The sequence below is a fragment of the Taudactylus pleione genome, unplaced genomic scaffold (genome assembly GCF_031769625.1).
Source record: "Taudactylus pleione unplaced genomic scaffold, aTauple2 ptg000085l, whole genome shotgun sequence".
Classification (NCBI taxonomy): Eukaryota; Metazoa; Chordata; class Amphibia; order Anura; family Myobatrachidae; genus Taudactylus; species Taudactylus pleione.
The window spans coordinates 2265254-2284205 of NW_028284487.1; the positions used below are offsets into that span (position 1 = coordinate 2265254).

At 31.3% G+C, this 18952-nt stretch overlaps 8 non-coding genes across 8 annotated transcripts; all 8 read left to right on the forward strand.

Moving 5' to 3' along the window:
* Nucleotides 1-225: 225 nt before the first annotated feature.
* TRNAV-UAC (transfer RNA valine (anticodon UAC)) lies at nucleotides 226-298 on the forward strand. The gene has a single exon. It is a non-coding gene; the product is annotated as a tRNA-Val (tRNA).
* A 1313-nt stretch (nucleotides 299-1611) lies between these two features.
* Nucleotides 1612-1684, forward strand: TRNAV-UAC (transfer RNA valine (anticodon UAC)). Its single transcript has one exon. It is a non-coding gene; the product is annotated as a tRNA-Val (tRNA).
* A 1315-nt stretch (nucleotides 1685-2999) lies between these two features.
* Nucleotides 3000-3072, forward strand: TRNAV-UAC (transfer RNA valine (anticodon UAC)). Its single transcript has one exon. It is a non-coding gene; the product is annotated as a tRNA-Val (tRNA).
* A 1688-nt stretch (nucleotides 3073-4760) lies between these two features.
* TRNAV-UAC (transfer RNA valine (anticodon UAC)) lies at nucleotides 4761-4833 on the forward strand. The gene has a single exon. It is a non-coding gene; the product is annotated as a tRNA-Val (tRNA).
* A 2699-nt stretch (nucleotides 4834-7532) lies between these two features.
* TRNAV-UAC (transfer RNA valine (anticodon UAC)) lies at nucleotides 7533-7605 on the forward strand. Its single transcript has one exon. It is a non-coding gene; the product is annotated as a tRNA-Val (tRNA).
* A 5476-nt stretch (nucleotides 7606-13081) lies between these two features.
* TRNAE-UUC (transfer RNA glutamic acid (anticodon UUC)) lies at nucleotides 13082-13154 on the forward strand. The gene has a single exon. It is a non-coding gene; the product is annotated as a tRNA-Glu (tRNA).
* A 1314-nt stretch (nucleotides 13155-14468) lies between these two features.
* TRNAV-UAC (transfer RNA valine (anticodon UAC)) lies at nucleotides 14469-14541 on the forward strand. Its single transcript has one exon. It is a non-coding gene; the product is annotated as a tRNA-Val (tRNA).
* Nucleotides 14542-17241: 2700 nt separating this feature from the next.
* Nucleotides 17242-17314, forward strand: TRNAV-UAC (transfer RNA valine (anticodon UAC)). Its single transcript has one exon. It is a non-coding gene; the product is annotated as a tRNA-Val (tRNA).
* The last annotated feature ends 1638 nt before the right edge of the window (nucleotides 17315-18952 follow it).

Genomic DNA, 18952 nt, shown 5'->3' on the forward strand with positions numbered 1-18952 from the left:
TTGTTAAATCTCATGTCAGTAGAATACAAATGTTCAAGTTGCTAGAAATAATGCATATTGTTTTCAAATATAAATATTATTAGCTTGAAAAACTTTGTAAAATGTTCATTTGAAATAGATATATACAGGTTTATTTGACATTGTGCTCATTACTCTTTACTAAGTTTTAACTAAAATTTTTGATCTTGCAAGTTTGACCAACCATGTGAGGACAGCCTCCGTCTTGGTTTCATAGTGTTGTGGTTATCACATCTGCTTTACACGCAGAAGGTCCTGGGTTCAATCCCCAGTGAAATCAAATTTATTAATCATGACCTATACCAACAGGTATACTTTAAGGAAGGCTTTCCTGCTACTGCCCAATGTGAAATATGTTGTTTGTTCACTTACAAACTGTTTCTTCACTGCTAATGAGAATACATTTTATCTTAAAAACATTTAGCTTTCAACCATAAAAAACAATCATAATAGAGCAAACAACTGATTAAAGAACTAAAGAAGTTTCAATTTATTTTGTTATTGTATAATAAATTGGTAACAAAGTGATCATGCACATTTGTGATCATACAAACTTGGCCACCCATCATCCACCTATCTTGGTTTCATAGTGTAAGGGTTATCACATCTGCTTTACTCATGGAAGTTCCTGGCTTCAATCCCCAGTGAAACCAGATTTGTCAATACTGAACTTATTCTATCTGGTCCACTTTTAAGAAGCCTTTCCTACTAATATCCAATGTTAGATGTGTTGTTTGTTCAATTATAAACTCTATTCTTTATCTGCTAATGCGAATACATTTTATCCTAAAATCATTTAGCTTTTAACCATAAAAAATATCATAATACAGCAAACAACTGATTAAAGAACTAAAGAAGTTTCAATTTATTTTGTTATTGTAAAAGAGATAGGTAACAGTGTCATTTTTTTCTAATTAAAGCTAACATATGAATTGTAGCATAATTTCTAACTACTGTTTTCCCAACCTTTGAAAAAGATGCCACTCAACCCAGTATCTCCATGTAGCCATTTTTCCCAGTACTTCAATTTTCACCTGACAATGCCAGCAACCATCCAATGCTGCAGAGCGTTGGTGTGATCAAGTTAATACATTAGAAGCTGCAATCATGTTATGTTGTATTATAACATTCACTCTTAGGTCATCTGTTTTCAATGAAAACAGAAATGTCTAATTTTTATCTGCAAGTTTAGCAAAAATGATGATAAATTTAACATTTAGAATGGTAGTATTTTTGTTAATCTACAAGTTTTTTTTAAGCAGTATACTTGAATTATGTCATTAAAAGGCATTTTATTTCTACAAAGTCTTACCAAAATATGCAAGCAGCTCTTGATAACAAGGCAAGAAAATACATAGCAAGACAATCTTGTTAAATCTCATGTCAGTAGAATACAAATGTTCAAGTTGCTAGAAATAATGCATATTTTTTTCAAATATAAATATTATTAGCTTGAAAAACTTTGTAAAAGGTTCATTTGAAATAGATATATACAGGTTTATTTGACATTGTGCTCATTACTCTTTACTAAGTTTTAACTAAAATTTTTGATCTTGCAAGTTTGACCAACCATGTGAGGACAGCTTCCGTCTTGGTTTCATAGTCTAGTGGTTATCACATCTGCTTTACATGCAGAAGGTCCTGGGTTCAATCCCCAGTGAAATCATATTTATTAATAATGACCTATACCAACAGGTATACTTTAAGGAAGGCTTTCCTGCTACTGCCCAATGTGAAATATGTTGTTTGTTCACTTACAAACTGTTTCTTCACTGCTAATGAGAATACATTTTATCTTAAAAACATTTAGCTTTCAACCATAAAAATCTATCATAATAGAGCAAACAACTGATTAAAGAACTAAAGAAGTTTCAATTTATTTTGTTATTGTATAATAAATTGGTAACAAAGTGATCATGCACATTTGTGATCATACAAACTTGGCCACCCATGAGCATCTCATCTTGGTTTCATAGTGTAAGGGTTATCACATCTGCTTTACTCGTGGAAGGTACTGGGTTCAATCCCCAGTGAAACCAGATTTGTCAATACTGAACTTATTCTATCTGGTCCACTTTTAAGAAGCCTTTCCTGCTAATATCCAATGTTAGATGTGTTGTTTGTTCAATTACAAACTCTATTCTTTCTCTGCTAATGAGAATACATTTTATCCTAAAATCATTTAGCTTTTAACCATAAAAAATATCATAATACAGCAAACAACTGATTAAAGAACTATAGAAGTTTCAATTTATTTTGTTATTGTAAAAGAGATAGGTAACAGTGTCATTTTTTTCTAATTAAAGCTAACATATGAATTGTAGCATCATTTCTAACTACTGTTTTCCCAACCTTTGAAAAAGATGCCGCTCAACCCAGTATCACCATGTAGCCCTTTTCCCAGTACTTCAATTTTCACCTGACAATGCCAGTAACCATCCAATGCTGCAGAGGGTTGCTGTGATCAAGTTAATACATTAGAAGCTGCAATCATGTTATGTTGTATTATAACATTCACTCTTAGGTCATCTGTTTTCAATGAAAACAGAAATGTCTAATTTTTATCTGCAAGTTTACCAAAAATGATGATAAATTTAACATTTAGAATGGTAGTATTTTTGTTAATCTACTAGTTTTTTTTTTAAGCAGTATACTTGAATTATGTCATTAAAAGGCATTTTATTTCTACAAAGTCTTACCAAAATATGCAAGCAGCTCTTGATAACAAGGCAAGAAAATACATAGCAAGACAATCTTGTTAAATCTCATGTCAGTAGAATACAAATGTTCAAGTTGCTAGAAATAATGCATATTTTTTTCAAATATAAATATTATTAGCTTGAAAAGCTTTGTAAAATGTTTCATTTGAAATAGATATATACAGGTTTATTTGGCATTGTGCTCATTACTCTTTACTAAGTTTTAACTAAAATTTTTGATCTTGCAAGTTTGACCAACCATGTGAAGACATTCGCAATCTTGGTTTCATAGTGTAGTGGTTATCACATCTGCTTTACACGCAGAAGGTCCTGGGTTCAATCCCCAGTGAAATCAAATTTATTAATCATGACCTATACCAACAGGTATACTTTAAGGAAGGCTTTCCTGCTACTGCCCAATGTGAAATATGTTGTTTGTTCACTTACAAACTGTTTCTTCACTGCTAATGAGAATACATTTTATCTTAAAAACATTTAGCTTTCAACCATAAAAAAACTATCATAATAGAGCAAACAGCTGATTAAAGAACTAAAGAAGTTTCAATTTATTTTGTTATTGTATAATAAATTGGTAACAAAGTGATCATGCACATTTGTGATCATACAAACTTGGCCACCCATGATCCACTCATCTTGGTTTCATAGCGTAAGGGTTATCACATCTGCTTTACTTGTGGAAGGTCCTGGGTTCATTCCCCAGTGAAACCAGATTTGTCAATACTGAACTTATTCTATCTGGTCCACTTTTAAGAAGCCTTTCCTACTAATATCCAATGTTAGATGTGTTGTTTGTTGAATTATAAACTCTAGTCTTTCTCTGCTAATGAGAATACATTTTATCTTAAAATCATTTAGCTTTTAACCATAAAAAATATCATAATACAGCAAACAACTGATTAAAGAACTAAAGAAGTTTCAATTTAATTTGTTATTATATAAATAGATGGTAACAAAGTGATCATGCGCATTTCTGATCATACAAACTTGGCCACCCATTGGTCACTCATTTTGGTTTCATAGTGTAAGGGTTATCACATCTGCTTTACTCATGGAAGGTCCTCGGTTCAATCCCCAGTGAAACTAGATTTATCAATACTGAACTTATGCAATTGGTCCACTTTGAATAAGCCTTTCCTGCTAATATCCAATGTTACATGTGTTGATTGTTCAATTATAAACTCTGTTCTTTCTCTGCTAATGAGAATACATTTTATCCTAAAATCATTTAGCTTTTAACCATAAAAAATATCATAATACACCAAACAACTGATTAAAGAACTAAAGAAGTTTAAATTTATTTTATTATTGTAAAAGAGATTGGTAACAAAGTGTCGTTTTTTTCTATTTAAAGCTAACATATGAATTGTAGCATCATTTCTAACTACTGTTTTCCAACCATTGAAAAAGATGCCACTCAACCCAGTATCTCCATGTAGCCGTTTTTCCCAGTACTTCAATTTTCAGCTGACATTGCCAGCAACCATCCAATGCTGCAGAGCGTTGGTGTGATCAATTTAATACATTAGAAGCTGCAATCATATTATGTTGTATTATAACATTCGCTCTTAGATCATCTGTTTTCAATGAAAACAGAAATGTCTAATTTTTATCTGCAAGTTTAGCAAAAATGATGATAAATGTAACATTTGGAATGGTATTATTTTTGTTATCCTACAAGTTTTTTTAAGCAGTATACTTGAATTATGTCATTAAAAGGCATTTTATTTTTACAAAGTCTTACCAAAATATGCAAGCAGCTCTTGATAACAAGGCAAGAAAATACATAGCAAGACAATCTTGTTAAATCTCATGTCAGTAGAATACAAATGTTCAAGTTGCTAGAAATAATGCATATTTTTTTCAAATATAAATATTATTAGCTTGAAAAGCTTTGTAAAATGTTTCATTTGAAATAGATATATACAGGTTTATTTGACATTGTGCTCATTACTCTTTACTAAGTTTTAACTAAAATTTTTGATCATGCAAGTTGACCAACCAATTGAGGGCAGCCTCCATCTTGGTTTCATAGTGTAGTGGTTATCACATCTGCTTTACACGCAGAAGGTCCTGGGTTCAATCCCCACTGTAATCATATTTATTAATAATGACTTATACCAACAGGTATACTTTAAGGAAGGCTTTCCTGCTACTGCCCAATTTGAAATATGTTGTTTGTTCACTTACAAACTGTTTCTTCACTGCTAATGAGAATACATTTTAACTTAAAAACATTTAGCTTTCAACCATAAAAAACTATCATAATAGAGCAAGCAGCTGATTGAAGAACTAAAGAAGTTTCAATTTATTTTGTTATTGTATAATAAATTGGTAACAAAGTGATCATGCACTTTTGTGATCATACAAACCTGGCCACCCATGATCCTCTCTTCTTGGTTTCATAGTGTAAGGGATATCACATCTGCTTTACTCATGGAAGGTTCTGGGTTCAATCCACAGTGAAACCAGATTTGTCAATACTGAAATTATTCAATCTGGTCCACTTTTAAGAAGCCTTTCCTACTAATATCCAATGTTAGATGTGTTGTTTGTTCAATTATAAACTCTGTTCTTTCTCTGCTAATGAGAATACATTTTATCCTAAAATCATTTAGCTTTTAACCATAAAAAATATCATAATACAGCAAACAACTGATTAAAGAACTAAAGAAGTTTAAATTTATTTTGATATTGTAAAAGAGATTGGTAACAAAGTGTCGTTTTTTTCTATTTAAAGCTAACATATGAATTGTAGCATCATTTCTAACTACTGTTTTCCAACCATTGAAAAAGATGCCACTCAACCCAGTATCTCCATGTAGCCATTTTTCCCAGTACTTCAATTTTCAGCTGACATTGCCAGCAACCATCCAATGCTGTAGAGCGTTGGTGTGATCAAGTTAATACATTAGAAGCTGCAATCATATTATGTTGTATTATAACATTCGCTCTTATATCATCTGTTTTCAATGAAAACAGAAATGTCTAATTTTTATCTGCGTTTAGCAAAAATGATGATAAATTTAACATTTGGAATGGTATTATTTTTGTTATCCTACAAGTTTTTTTTAAGCAGTATACTTGAATTATGTCATTAAAAGGCATTTTATTTTTACAAAGTCTTACCAAAATATGCAAGCAGCTCTTGATAACAAGGCAAGAAAATACATAGCAAGACAATCTTGTTAAATCTCATGTCAGTAGAATACAAATGTTCAAGTTGCTAGAAAGAATGCATATTTTTTTCAAATATAAATATTATTAGCTTGAAAAGCTTTGTAAAATGTTTCATTTGAAATAGATATATACAGGTTTATTTGACATTGTGCTTATTACTCTTTACTAAGTTTTAACTAAAATATTTGATCATGCAAGTTTGACCAACCATGTGAGGACAGCCTCCATCTTGGTTTCATAGTGTAGTGGTTATCACATCTGATTTACACACAGAAGGTCCTGGCTTCAATCCCCAATGAAATCAAATTTATTAATCATGACCTATACCAACAGGTATACTTTAAGGAAGGCTTTCCTGCTACTGCCCAATGTGAAATATGTTGTTTGTTCACTTACAAACTGTTTCTTCACTGCTAATGAGAATACATTTTATCTTTGAAACATTTAGCTTTCAACTATAAAAAACCATCATAATAGAGCAAACAACTGATTAAAGAACTAAAGAAGTTTCAATTTATTTTGTTATTATATAAATAGATGGTAACAAAGTGATCATGCGCATTTCTGATCATACAAACTTGGCCACCCATTGGTCACTCATTTTGGTTTCATAGTGTAAGGGTTATCACATCTGCTTTACTCATGGAAGGTCCTCGGTTCAATCCCCAGTGAAACTAGATTTATCAATACTGATCTTATGCAATTGGTCCACTTTTAAGAAGCCTTTCCTGCTAACATCCAATGTTAGATGTGTTGTTTGTTCAATTATAAACTCTGTTCTTTCTCTGCTAATGAGAATACATTTTATCCTAAAATCATTTAGCTTTTAACCATAAAAAATATCATAATACAGCAAACAACTTATTAAAGAACTAAAGAAGTTTAAATTTATTTTGTTATTGTAAAAGAGATTGGTAACAAAGTGTCGTTTTTTTCTATTTAAAGCTAACATATGAATTGTAGCATCATTTCTAACTACTGTTTTCCAACCATTGAAAAAGATGCCACTCAACCCAGTATCTCCATGTAGCCATTTTTCCCAGTACTTCAATTTTCAGCTGACATTGCCAGCAACCATCCAATGCTGCAGAGCGTTGGTGTGATCAAGTTAATACATTAGAAGCTGCAATCATATTATGTTGTATTATAACATTCGCTCTTAGATCATCTGTTTTCAATGAAAACAGAAATGTCCAATTTTTATCTGCAAGTTTAGCAAAAATGATGATAAATTTAACATTTGGAATGGTATCATTTTTGTTATCCTACAAGTTTTTTTTAAGCAGTATACTTGAATTATGTCATTAAAAGGCATTTTATTTCTACAAAGTCTTACCAAAATATGCAAGCAGCTCTTGATAACAAGGCAAGAAAATACATAGCAAGACAATCTTGTTAAATCTCATGTCAGTAGAATACAAATGTTCAAGTTGCTAGAAATAATGCATATTTTTTTCAAATATAAATATTATTAGCTTGAAAAGCTTTGTAAAATGTTTCATTTGAAATAGATATATACACATTTATTTGACATTGTGCTCATTACTCTTTACTAAGTTTTAACTAAAATTTTTGATCATGCAAGTTGACCACATAATTGGGGACAGCCTCCATCTTGGTTTCATAGTGTAGTGGTTATCACATCTGCTTTACACGCAGAAGGTCCTGGGTTCAATCCCCAGTGAAATCAAATTTATTAATCATGACCTTAACCAACAGGTATACTTTAAGGAAGGCTTTCCTGCTACTGCCCAATGTGAAATATGTTGTTTGTTCACTTACAAACTGTTTCTTCACTGCTAATGAGAATACATTTTATCTTAAAAACATTTAGCTTTCAACCATAAAAAACTATCATAATAGAGCAAGCAGCTGATTGAAGAACTAAAGAAGTTTGAATTTATTTTGTTATTGTATAATAAATTGGTAACAAAGTGATCATGCACTTTTGTGATCATACAAACTTGGCCACCCATGGTCCTCTCATCTTGGTTTCATAGTGTAAGGGATATCACATCTGCTTTACTCATGGAAGGTCTTGGGCTCAATCCCCAGTGAAACCAGATTTGTCAATACTGAAATTAATCAATCTGGTCCACTTTTAAGAAGCCTTTTCTACTAATATCCAACGTTAGATGTGTTGTTTGCTCAATTATAAACTCTATTCTTTCTCTGCTAAGGAGAATACATTTTATCCTACAATCATTTAGCTTTTAACCATAAAAATATCGTAATACAGCAAACAACTGATTAAAGAACTAAAGAAGTTTCAATTTATTTTGTTATTGTAAAAGAGATTGGTAACAAAGTGTCGTTTTTTTCTAATTAAAGCTAACATATGAATTGTAGCATCATTTCTAACTACTGTTTTCCAACCATTGAAAAAGATGCCACCCAACCCAGTATCTCCATGTAGCCATTTTTCCCAGTACTTCAATTTTCACCTGACAATGCCAGCAACCATCCAATGCTGCAGAGCGTTGGTGTGATCAAGTTAATACATTAGAAGCTGCAATCATGTTATGTTGTATTATAACATTCACTCTTAGGTCATCTGTTTTCAATGAAAACAGAAATGTCTAATTTTTATCTGCAAGTTTAGCAAAAATGATGATAAATTTAACTTTTAGAATGGTAGTATTTTTGTTATCCTACAAGTTTTTTTTAAGCAGTATACTTGAAATAGGTCATTAAAAGGCATTTTATTTCTACAAAGTCTTACCAAAATATGTAAGCAGCTCTTGATAACAAGGCAAGAAAATACATAGCAAGACAATCTTGTTAAATCTCATGTCAGTAGAATACAAATGTTCAAGTTGCTAGAAAGAATGCATATTTTTTTCAAATATAAATATTATTAGCTTGAAAAGCTTTGTAAAATGTTTCATTTGAAATAGATATATACAGGTTTATTTGACATTGTGCTTATTACTCTTTACTAAGTTTTAACTAAAATATTTGATCATGCAAGTTTGACCAACGATGTGAGGACAGCCTCCATCTTGGTTTTATAGTGTAGTGGTTATCACATCTGATTTACACACAGAAGGTCCGGGCTTCAATCACCAGTGAAATCAAATTTATTAATCATGACCTATACCAACAGGTATACTTTAAGGAAGTCTTTCCTGCTACTGCCCAATGTGAAATATGTTGTTTGTTCACTTACAAACTGTTTCTTCACTGCTAATGAGAATACATTTTATCTTTAAAACATTTAGCTTTCAACTATAAAAAACTATTATAATAGAGCAAACAACTGATTAAAGAACTAAAGAAGTTTGAATTTATTTTGTTATTTTATAATAAATTGGTAACAAAGTGATCATGCACTTTTGTGATCATACAAACTTGGCCACCCATGGTCCTCTCATCTTGGTTTCATAGTGTAAGGGATATCACATCTGCTTTACTCATGGAAGGTCCTGGGCTCAATCCCCAGTGAAACCAGATTTGTCAATACTGAAATTAATCAATCTGGTCCACTTTTAAGAAGCCTTTCCTACTAATATCCCACGTTAGATGTGTTGTTTGCTCAATTATAAACTCAATTCTTTCTCTGCTAAGGTGAATACATTTTATCCTACAATCATTTAGCTTTTAACCATAAAAATATCATAATACAGCAAACAACTGATTAAAGAACTAAAGAAGTTTCAATTTATTTTGTTATTGTAAAAGAGATTGGTAACAAAGTGTCGTTTTTTTTCTAATTAAAGCTAACATATGAATTGTAGCATCATTTCTAACTACTGTTTTCCAACCATTGAAAAAGATGCCCTCAACCCAGTATCTCCATGTAGCCATTTTTCCCAGTACTTCAATTTTCACCTGACAATGCCAGCAACCATCCAATGCTGCAGAGCGTTGGTGTGATCAAGTTAATACATTAGAAGCTGCAATCATGTTATGTTGTATTATAACATTCACTCTTAGGTCATCTGTTTTCAATGAAAACAGAGATGTCTAATTTTTATCTGCAAGTTTAGCAAAAATGATGATAAATTTAACATTTAGAATGGTAGTATTTTTGTTATCCTACAAGTTTTTTTTAAGCAGTATACTTGAATTATGTCATTAAAAGGCATTTTATTTCTACAAAGTCTTACCAAAGTATGCAAGCAGCTCTTGATAACAAGGCAAGAAAATACATAGCAAGACAATCTTGTTAAATCTCATGTCAGTAGAATACAAATGTTCAAGTTGCTAGAAAGAATGCATATTTTTTTCAAATATAAATATTATTAGCTTGAAAAGCTTTGTAAAATGTTTCATTTGAAATAGATATAAACAGGTTTATTTGACATTGTGCTTATTACTCTTTACTAAGTTTTAACTAAAATATTTGATCATGCAAGTTTGACCAACCATGTGAGGACAGCCTCCATCTTGGTTTTATAGTGTAGTGGTTATCACATCTGATTTACACACAGAATGTCCGGGCTTCAATCACCAGTGAAATCAAATTTATTAATCATGACCTATACCAACAGGTATACTTTAAGGAAGGCTTTCCTGCTACTGCCCAATGTGAAATATGTTGTTTGTTCACTTACAAACTGTTTCTTCACTGCTAATGAGAATACATTTTATCTTTAAAACATTTAGCTTTCAACTATAAAAAACCATCATAATAGAGCAAACAACTGATTAAAGAACTAAAGAAGTTTCAATTTATTTTGTTATTATATAAATAGATGGTAACAAAGTGATCATGCGCATTTCTGATCATACAAACTTGGCCACCCATTGGTCACTCATCTTGGTTTCATAGTGTAAGGGTTATCACATCTGCTTTACTCATGGAAGGTCCTCGGTTCAATCCCCAGTGAAACTAGATTTATCAATACTGATCTTATGCAATTGGTCCACTTTTAAGAAGCCTTTCCTGCTAACATCCAATGTTAGATGTGTTGTTTGTTCAATTATAAACTCTGTTCTTTCTCTGCTAATGAGAATACATTTTATCCTAAAATCATTTAGCTTTTAACCATAAAAAATATCATAATACAGCAAACAACTGATTAAAGAACTAAAGAAGTTTAAATTTATTTTGTTATTGTAAAAGAGATTGGTAACAAAGTGTCGTTTTTTTCTATTTAAAGCTAACATATGAATTGTAGCATCATTTCTAACTACTGTTTTCCAACCATTGAAAAAGATGCCACTCAACCCAGTATCTCCATGTAGCCATTTTTCCCAGTACTTCAATTTTCACCTGACAATGCCAGCAACCATCCAATGCTGCAGAGCGTTGGTGTGATCAAGTTAATACATTAGAAGCTGCAATCATGTTATGTTGTATTATAACATTCACTCTTAGGTCATCTGTTTTCAATGAAAACAGAAATGTCTAATTTTTATCTGCAAGTTTAGCAAAAATGATGATAAATTTAACATTTAGAATGGTAGTATTTTTGTTATCCTACAAGTTTTTTTTAAGCAGTATACTTGAAATAGGTCATTAAAAGGCATTTTATTTCTACAAAGTCTTACCAAAATATGTAAGCAGCTCTTGATTACAAAGCCAAAAAAATACATAGCAAGACAATCTTGTTAAATCTCATGTCAGTAGAATACAAATGTTCAAGTTGCTAGAAAGAATGCATATTTTTTTCAAATATAAATATTATTAGCTTGAAAAGCTTTGTAAAATGTTTCATTTGAAATAGATATATACAGGTTTATTTGACATTGTGCTTATTACTCTTTACTAAGTTTTAACTAAAATATTTGATCATGCAAGTTTGACCAACCATGTGAGGACAGCCTCCATCTTGGTTTTATAGTGTAGTGGTTATCACATCTGATTTACACACAGAAGGTCCGGGCTTCAATCACCAGTGAAATCAAATTTATTAATCATGACCTATACCAACAGGTATACTTTAAGGAAGTCTTTCCTGCTACTGCCCAATGTGAAATATGTTGTTTGTTCACTTACAAACTGTTTCTTCACTGCTAATGAGAATACATTTTATCTTTAAAACATTTAGCTTTCAACTATAAAAAACTATCATAATAGAGCAAACAACTGATTAAAGAACTAAAGAAGTTTCAATTTATTTTGTTATTATATAAATAGATGGTAACAAAGTGATTATGCGCATTTCTGATCATACAAACTTGGCCACCCATTGGTCACTCATCTTGGTTTCATAGTGTAAGGGTTATCACATCTGCTTTACTCATGGAAGGTCCTCGGTTCAATCCCCAGTGAAACTAGATTTATCAATACTGGACTTATGCAATTGGTCCACTGTTCAGAAGCCTTTCCTGCTAACATCCAATGTTAGATGTGTTGTTTGTTCAATTATAAACTCTGTTCTTTCTCTGCTAATGAGAATACATTTTATCCTAAAATCATTTAGCTTTTAACCATAAAAAATATCATAATACAGCAAACAACTGATTAAAGAACTAAAGAAGTTTAAATTTATTTTGTTATTGTAAAAGAGATTGGTAACAAAGTGTCATTTTTTTCTATTTAAAGCTAACATATGAATTGTAGCATCATTTCTAACTACTGTTTTCCAACCATTGAAAATGATGCCACTCAAGCCAGTATCTCCATGTAGCCATTTTTCCCAGTACTTCAATTTTCAGCTGACATTGCCAGCAACCATCCAATGCTGCAGAGCGTTGGTGTGATCAAGTTAATACATTATAAGCTGCAATCATATTATGTTGTATTATAACATTCACTCTTAGATCATCTGTTTTCAATGAAAACAGAAATGTCTAATTTTTATCTGCAAGTTTAGCAAAAATTATGATAAATTTAACATTTGGAATGGTAGTATTTTTGTTATCCTACAAGTTTTTTTTTAAGCTGTATACTTGAATTATGTCATTAAAAGGCATTTTATTTCTACAAAGTCTTACCAAAATATGCAAGCAGCTCTTGATAACAAGGCAAGAAAATACATAGCAAGACAATCTTGTTAAATCTCATGTCAGTAGAATACAAATGTTCAAGTTGCTAGAAAGAATGCATAATTTTTTCAAATATAAATATTATTAGCTTGAAAAACTTTGTAAAATGTTCATTTGAAATAGATATATACAGGTTTATTTGACATTGTGCTCATTACTCTTTACTAAGTTTTAACTAAAATTTTTGATCTTGCAAGTTTGACCAACCATGTGAGGACAGCCTCCATTTTGGTTTCATAGTGTAGTGGTTATCACATCTGCTTTTCACGCAGAAGGTCCTGGGTTCAATCCCCAGTGAAATCAAATTTATTAATCATGACCTATACCAACAGGTATACTTTAAGGAAGGCTTTCCTGCTACTGCCCAATGTGAAATATGTTGTTTGTTCACTTACAAACTGTTTCTTCACTGCTAATGAGAATACATTTTATCTTAAAAACATTTAGCATTCAACCATAAAAAACTATCATAATAGAGCAAACAACTGATTAAAGAACTAAAGAAGTTTGAATTTATTTTGTTATTTTATAATAAATTGGTAACAAAGTGATCATGCACAGTTGTGATCATACAAACTTGGCCACCCATCCTCCACCTATCTTTGTTTCATAGTGTAAGGGATATCACATCTGCTTTACTCCAGGAAGGTCCTGGGTTCAGTCCCCAGTGAAACCAGATTTGTCAATACTGAACTTCTTCAAACTGGTCCACTTTTAAGAAGCCTTTCCTGCTAATATCCAATGTAAGATGTGTTGTTTGTTCAATTATAAACTCGGTTCTTTCTCTGCTAATGAGAATACATTTTATCCTAAAATCATTTAGCTTTTAACCATAAAAAATATCTTAATATAGCAAACAACTGATTAAAGAACTAAAGAAGTTTAAATTTATTTTATTATTGTAAAAGAGATTGTTAACAAAGTGTCGTTTTTTTCTATTTAAAGCTAACATATGAATTGTAGCATCATTTCTAACTACTGTTTTAAAACCATTTAAAAAGATGCCACTCAACCCAGTATCTCCATGTAGCCATTTTTCCCAGAACTTCAATTTTCAGCTGACATTGCCAGCAACCATCCAATGCTGCAGAGGGTTGGTGTGATCAAGTTAATACATTAGAAGCTGCAATCATATTATGTTGTATTATAACATTCGCTCTTAGATCATCTGTTTTCAATGAAAACAGAAATGTCTAATTTTTATCTGCAAGTTTAGCAAAAATGATGATAAATTTAACATTTGGAATGGTATCATTTTTGTTATCCTACAAGTTTTTTTTAAGCAGTATACTTGAATTATGTCATTAAAAGGCATTTTATTTCTACAAAGTCTTACCAAAATATGCAAGCAGCTCTTGATAACAAGGCAAGAAAATACATAGCAAGACAATCTTGTTAAATCTCATGTCAGTAGAATACAAATGTTCAAGTTGCTAGAAATAATGCATATTTTTTTCAAATATAAATATTATTAGCTTGAAAAGCTTTGTAAAATGTTTCATTTGAAACAGATATATACAGGTTTATTTGACATTGTGCTCATTACTCTTTACTAAGTTTTAACTAAAATTTTTGATCATGCAAGTTGACCAACCAATTGGGGACAGCCTCCATCTTGGTTTCATAGTGTAGTGGTTATCACATCTGCTTTACACGCAGAAGGTCCTGGGTTCAATCCCCAGTGAAATCAAATTTATTAATCATGACCTTAACTAACAGGTATACTTTAAGGAAGGCTTTCCTGCTACTGCCCAATGTGAAATATGTTGTTTGTTCACTTACAAACTGTTTCTTCACTGCTAATGAGAATACATTTTATCTTAAAAACATTTAGCTTTCAACCATAAAAAACTATCATAATAGAGCAAGCAGCTGATTGAAGAACTAAAGAAGTTTCAATTTATTTTGTTATTGTATAATAAATTGGTAACAAAGTGATCATGCACTTTTGTGATCATACAAACTTGGCCACCCATGGTCCTCTCATCTTGGTTTCATAGTGTAAGGGATATCACATCTGCTTTCCTCATGGAAGGTCCTGGGCTCAATCCCCAGTGAAACCAGATTTGTCAATACTGAAATTAATCAATCTGGTCCACTTTTAAGAAGCCTTTCCTACTAATATCCCACGTTAGATGTGTTGTTTGCTCAATTATAAACTCAATTCTTTCTCTGCTAAGGTGAATACATTTTATCCTACAATCATTTAGCTTTTAACCATAAAAATATCATAATACAGCAAACAACTGATTAAAGAACTAAAGAAGTTTCAATTTATTTTGTTATTGTAAAAGAGATTGGTAACAAAGTGTCGTTTTTTTTCTAATTAAAGCTAACATATGAATTGTAGCATCATTTCTAACTACTGTTTTCCAACCATTGAAAAAGATGCCCTCAACCCAGTATCTCCATGTAGCCATTTTTCCCAGTACTTCAATTTTCACCTGACAATGCCAGCAACCATCCAATGCTGCAGAGCGTTGGTGTGATCAAGTTAATACATTAGAAGCTGCAATCATGTTATGTTGTATTATAACATTCACTCTTAGGTCATCTGTTTTCAATGAAAACAGAGATGTCTAATTTTTATCTGCAAGTTTAGCAAAAATGATGATAAATTTAACATTTAGAATGGTAGTATTTTTGTTATCCTACAAGTTTTTTTTAAGCAGTATACTTGAATTATGTCATTAAAAGGCATTTTATTTCTACAAAGTCTTACCAAAATATGCAAGCAGCTCTTGATAACAAGGCAAGAAAATACATAGCAAGACAATCTTGTTAAATCTCATGTCAGTAGAATACAAATGTTCAAGTTGCTAGAAAGAATGCATATTTTTTTCAAATATAAATATTATTAGCTTGAAAAGCTTTGTAAAATGTTTCATTTGAAATCGATATAAACAGGTTTATTTGACATTGTGCTTATTACTCTTTACTAAGTTTTAACTAAAATATTTGATCATGCAAGTTTGACCAACCATGTGAGGACAGCCTCCATCTTGGTTTTATAGTGTAGTGGTTATCACATCTGATTTACACACAGAATGTCCGGGCTTCAATCACCAGTGAAATCAAATTTATTAATCATGACCTATACCAACAGGTATACTTTAAGGAAGGCTTTCCTGCTACTGCCCAATGTGAAATATGTTGTTTGTTCACTTACAAACTGTTTCTTCACTGCTAATGAGAATACATTTTATCTTTAAAGCATTTAGCTTTCAACTATAAAAAACCATCATAATAGAGCAAACAACTGATTAAAGAACTAAAGAAGTTTCAATTTATTTTGTTATTATATAAATAGATGGTAACAAAGTGATCATGCGCATTTCTGATCATACAAACTTGGCCACCCATTGGTCACTCATCTTGGTTTCATAGTGTAAGGGTTATCACATCTGCTTTACTCATGGAAGGTCCTCGGTTCAATCCCCAGTGAAACTAGATTTATCAATACTGATCTTATGCAATTGGTCCACTTTTAAGAAGCCTTTCCTGCTAACATCCAATGTTAGATGTGTTGTTTGTTCAATTATAAACTCTGTTCTTTCTCTGCTAATGAGAATACATTTTATCCTAAAATCATTTAGCTTTTAACCATAAAAAATATCATAATACAGCAAACAACTGATTAAAGAACTAAAGAAGTTTAAATTTATTTTGTTATTGTAAAAGAGATTGGTAACAAAGTGTCGTTTTTTTTCTATTTAAAGCTAACATATGAATTGTAGCATCATTTCTAACTACTGTTTTCCAACCATTGAAAAAGATGCCACTCAACCCAGTATCTCCATGTAGCCATTTTTCCCAGTACTTCAATTTTCAGCTGACATTGCCAGCAACCATCCAATGCTGCAGAGCGTTGGTGTGATCAAGTTAATACATTAGAAGCTGCAATCATATTATGTTGTATTATAACATTCGCTCTTTGATCATCTGTTTTCAATGAAAACAGAAATGTCTAATTTTATCTGCAAGTTTAGCAAAAATTATGATAAATTTAACATTTGGAATGGTATCATTTTTGTTATCCTACAAGTTTTTTTTAAGCAGTATACTTGAATTATGTCATTAAAAGGCATTTTATTTCTACAAAGTCTTACCAAAATATGCAAGCAGCTCTTGATAACAAGGCAAGAAAATACATAGCAAGACAATCTTGTTAAATCTCATGTCAGTAGAATACAAATGTTCAAGTTGCTAGAAATAATGCATATTTTTTTCAAATATAAATATTATTAGCTTGAAAAGCTTTGTAAAATGTTTCATTTGAAATAGATATATACAGGTTTATTTGACATTGTGCTCATTACTCTTTACTAAGTTTTAACTAAAATTTTTGATCATGCAAGTTGACCAAATAATTGGGGACAGCCTCCATCTTGGTTTCATAGTGTAGTGGTTATCACATCTGCTTTACATGCAGAAGGTCCTGGGTTCAATCCCCAGTGAAATCAAATTTATTAATCATGACCTTAACCAACAGGTATACTTTAAGGAAGGCTTTCCTGCTACTGCCCAATGTGAAATATGTTGTTTGTTCACTTACAAACTGTTTCTTCACTGCTAATGAGAATATATTTTATCTTAAAAACATTTAGCTTTCAACCATAAAAAACTATCATAATAGAGCAAGCAGCTGATTGAAGAACTAAAGAAGTTTCAATTTATTTTGTTATTGTATAATAAATTGGTAACAAAGTGATCATGCACTTTTGTGATCATACAAACTTGGCCACCCATGGTCCTCTCATCTTGGTTTCATAGTGTAAGGGTTATCACATCTGCTTTACTCATGGAAGGTCCTGGGTTCAATCCCCAGTGAAACCAGATTTGTCAATACTGAAATTATTCAATCTGGTCCACTTTTAAGAAGCCTTTCCTACTAATATCCAATGTTAGATGTGTTGTTTGTTCAATTATAAACTCTATTCTTTCTCTGCTAATGAGAATACATTTTATCCTAAAATCATTTAGCTTTTAACCATAAAAAATATCATAATACAGCAAACAACTGATTAAAGAACTAAAGAAGTTTCAATTTATTTTGTTATTGTAAAAGAGATTGGTAACAAAGTATCATTTTTTTCTAATTAAAGCTAACATATGAATTGTAGCATCATTTCTAACTACTGTTTTCCCAATCTTTGAAAAAGATGCCACTCAACCCAGTATCTTCATGTAGCCATTTTCCCAGTACTTCAATTTTCACCTGACAATGCCAGTAACCATCCAATGCTGCAGAGGGTTGGTGTGATCAAGTTAATACATTAGAAGCTGCAATCATGTTATGTTGTATTATAACATTCACTCTTAGGTCATCTGTTTTCAATGAAAACAGAAATGTCTAATTTTTATCTGCAAGTTTAGCAAAAATGATGATAAATTTAACATTTGGAATGGTAGTATTTTTGTTAATCTACAAGTTTTTTTAAGCAGTTGACTTGAATTATGTCATTAAAAGGCATTTTATTTCTACAAAGTCTTACCAAAATATGCAAGCAGCTCTTGATAACAAGGCAAGAAAATACATAGCAAGACAATATTGTTAAATCTCATGTCAGTAGAATACAAATGTTCAAGTTGCTAGAAAAAATGCATATTTTTTTCAAATATAAATACTATTAGCTTGAAAAGCTTTGTAAAATGTTTCATTTGAAATAGATATATACAGATTTCATACTGTAGTGGTAATCCCAACTGCTTTACACGCAGAAGGTCCTGGGTTCAATCCCCAGTGAAATCAAAGTTATTAATCATGACCTATACCAACAGGTATACTTTAAGGAAGGCTTTCCTGCTACTGCCCAATGTGAAATATGTTGTTTGTTAACTTACAAACTATTTCTTCTCTGCTAATGAGAATACATTTTATCTTTAAAACATTTAGCTTTCAACCATAAAAAACTATCATACTAGAGCAAACAACTGATTAAAGAACTAAAGAAGTTTCAATTTATTTTGTTATTGAATAATAAATTGGTAACAAAGTGATCATGCACATTTCTGATCATACAAACTTGGCCACCCATTGTCCTCTCATCCTGGTTTCATAGTGTAAGGGTTATCACATCTGCTTTACTCATGGAAAGTCT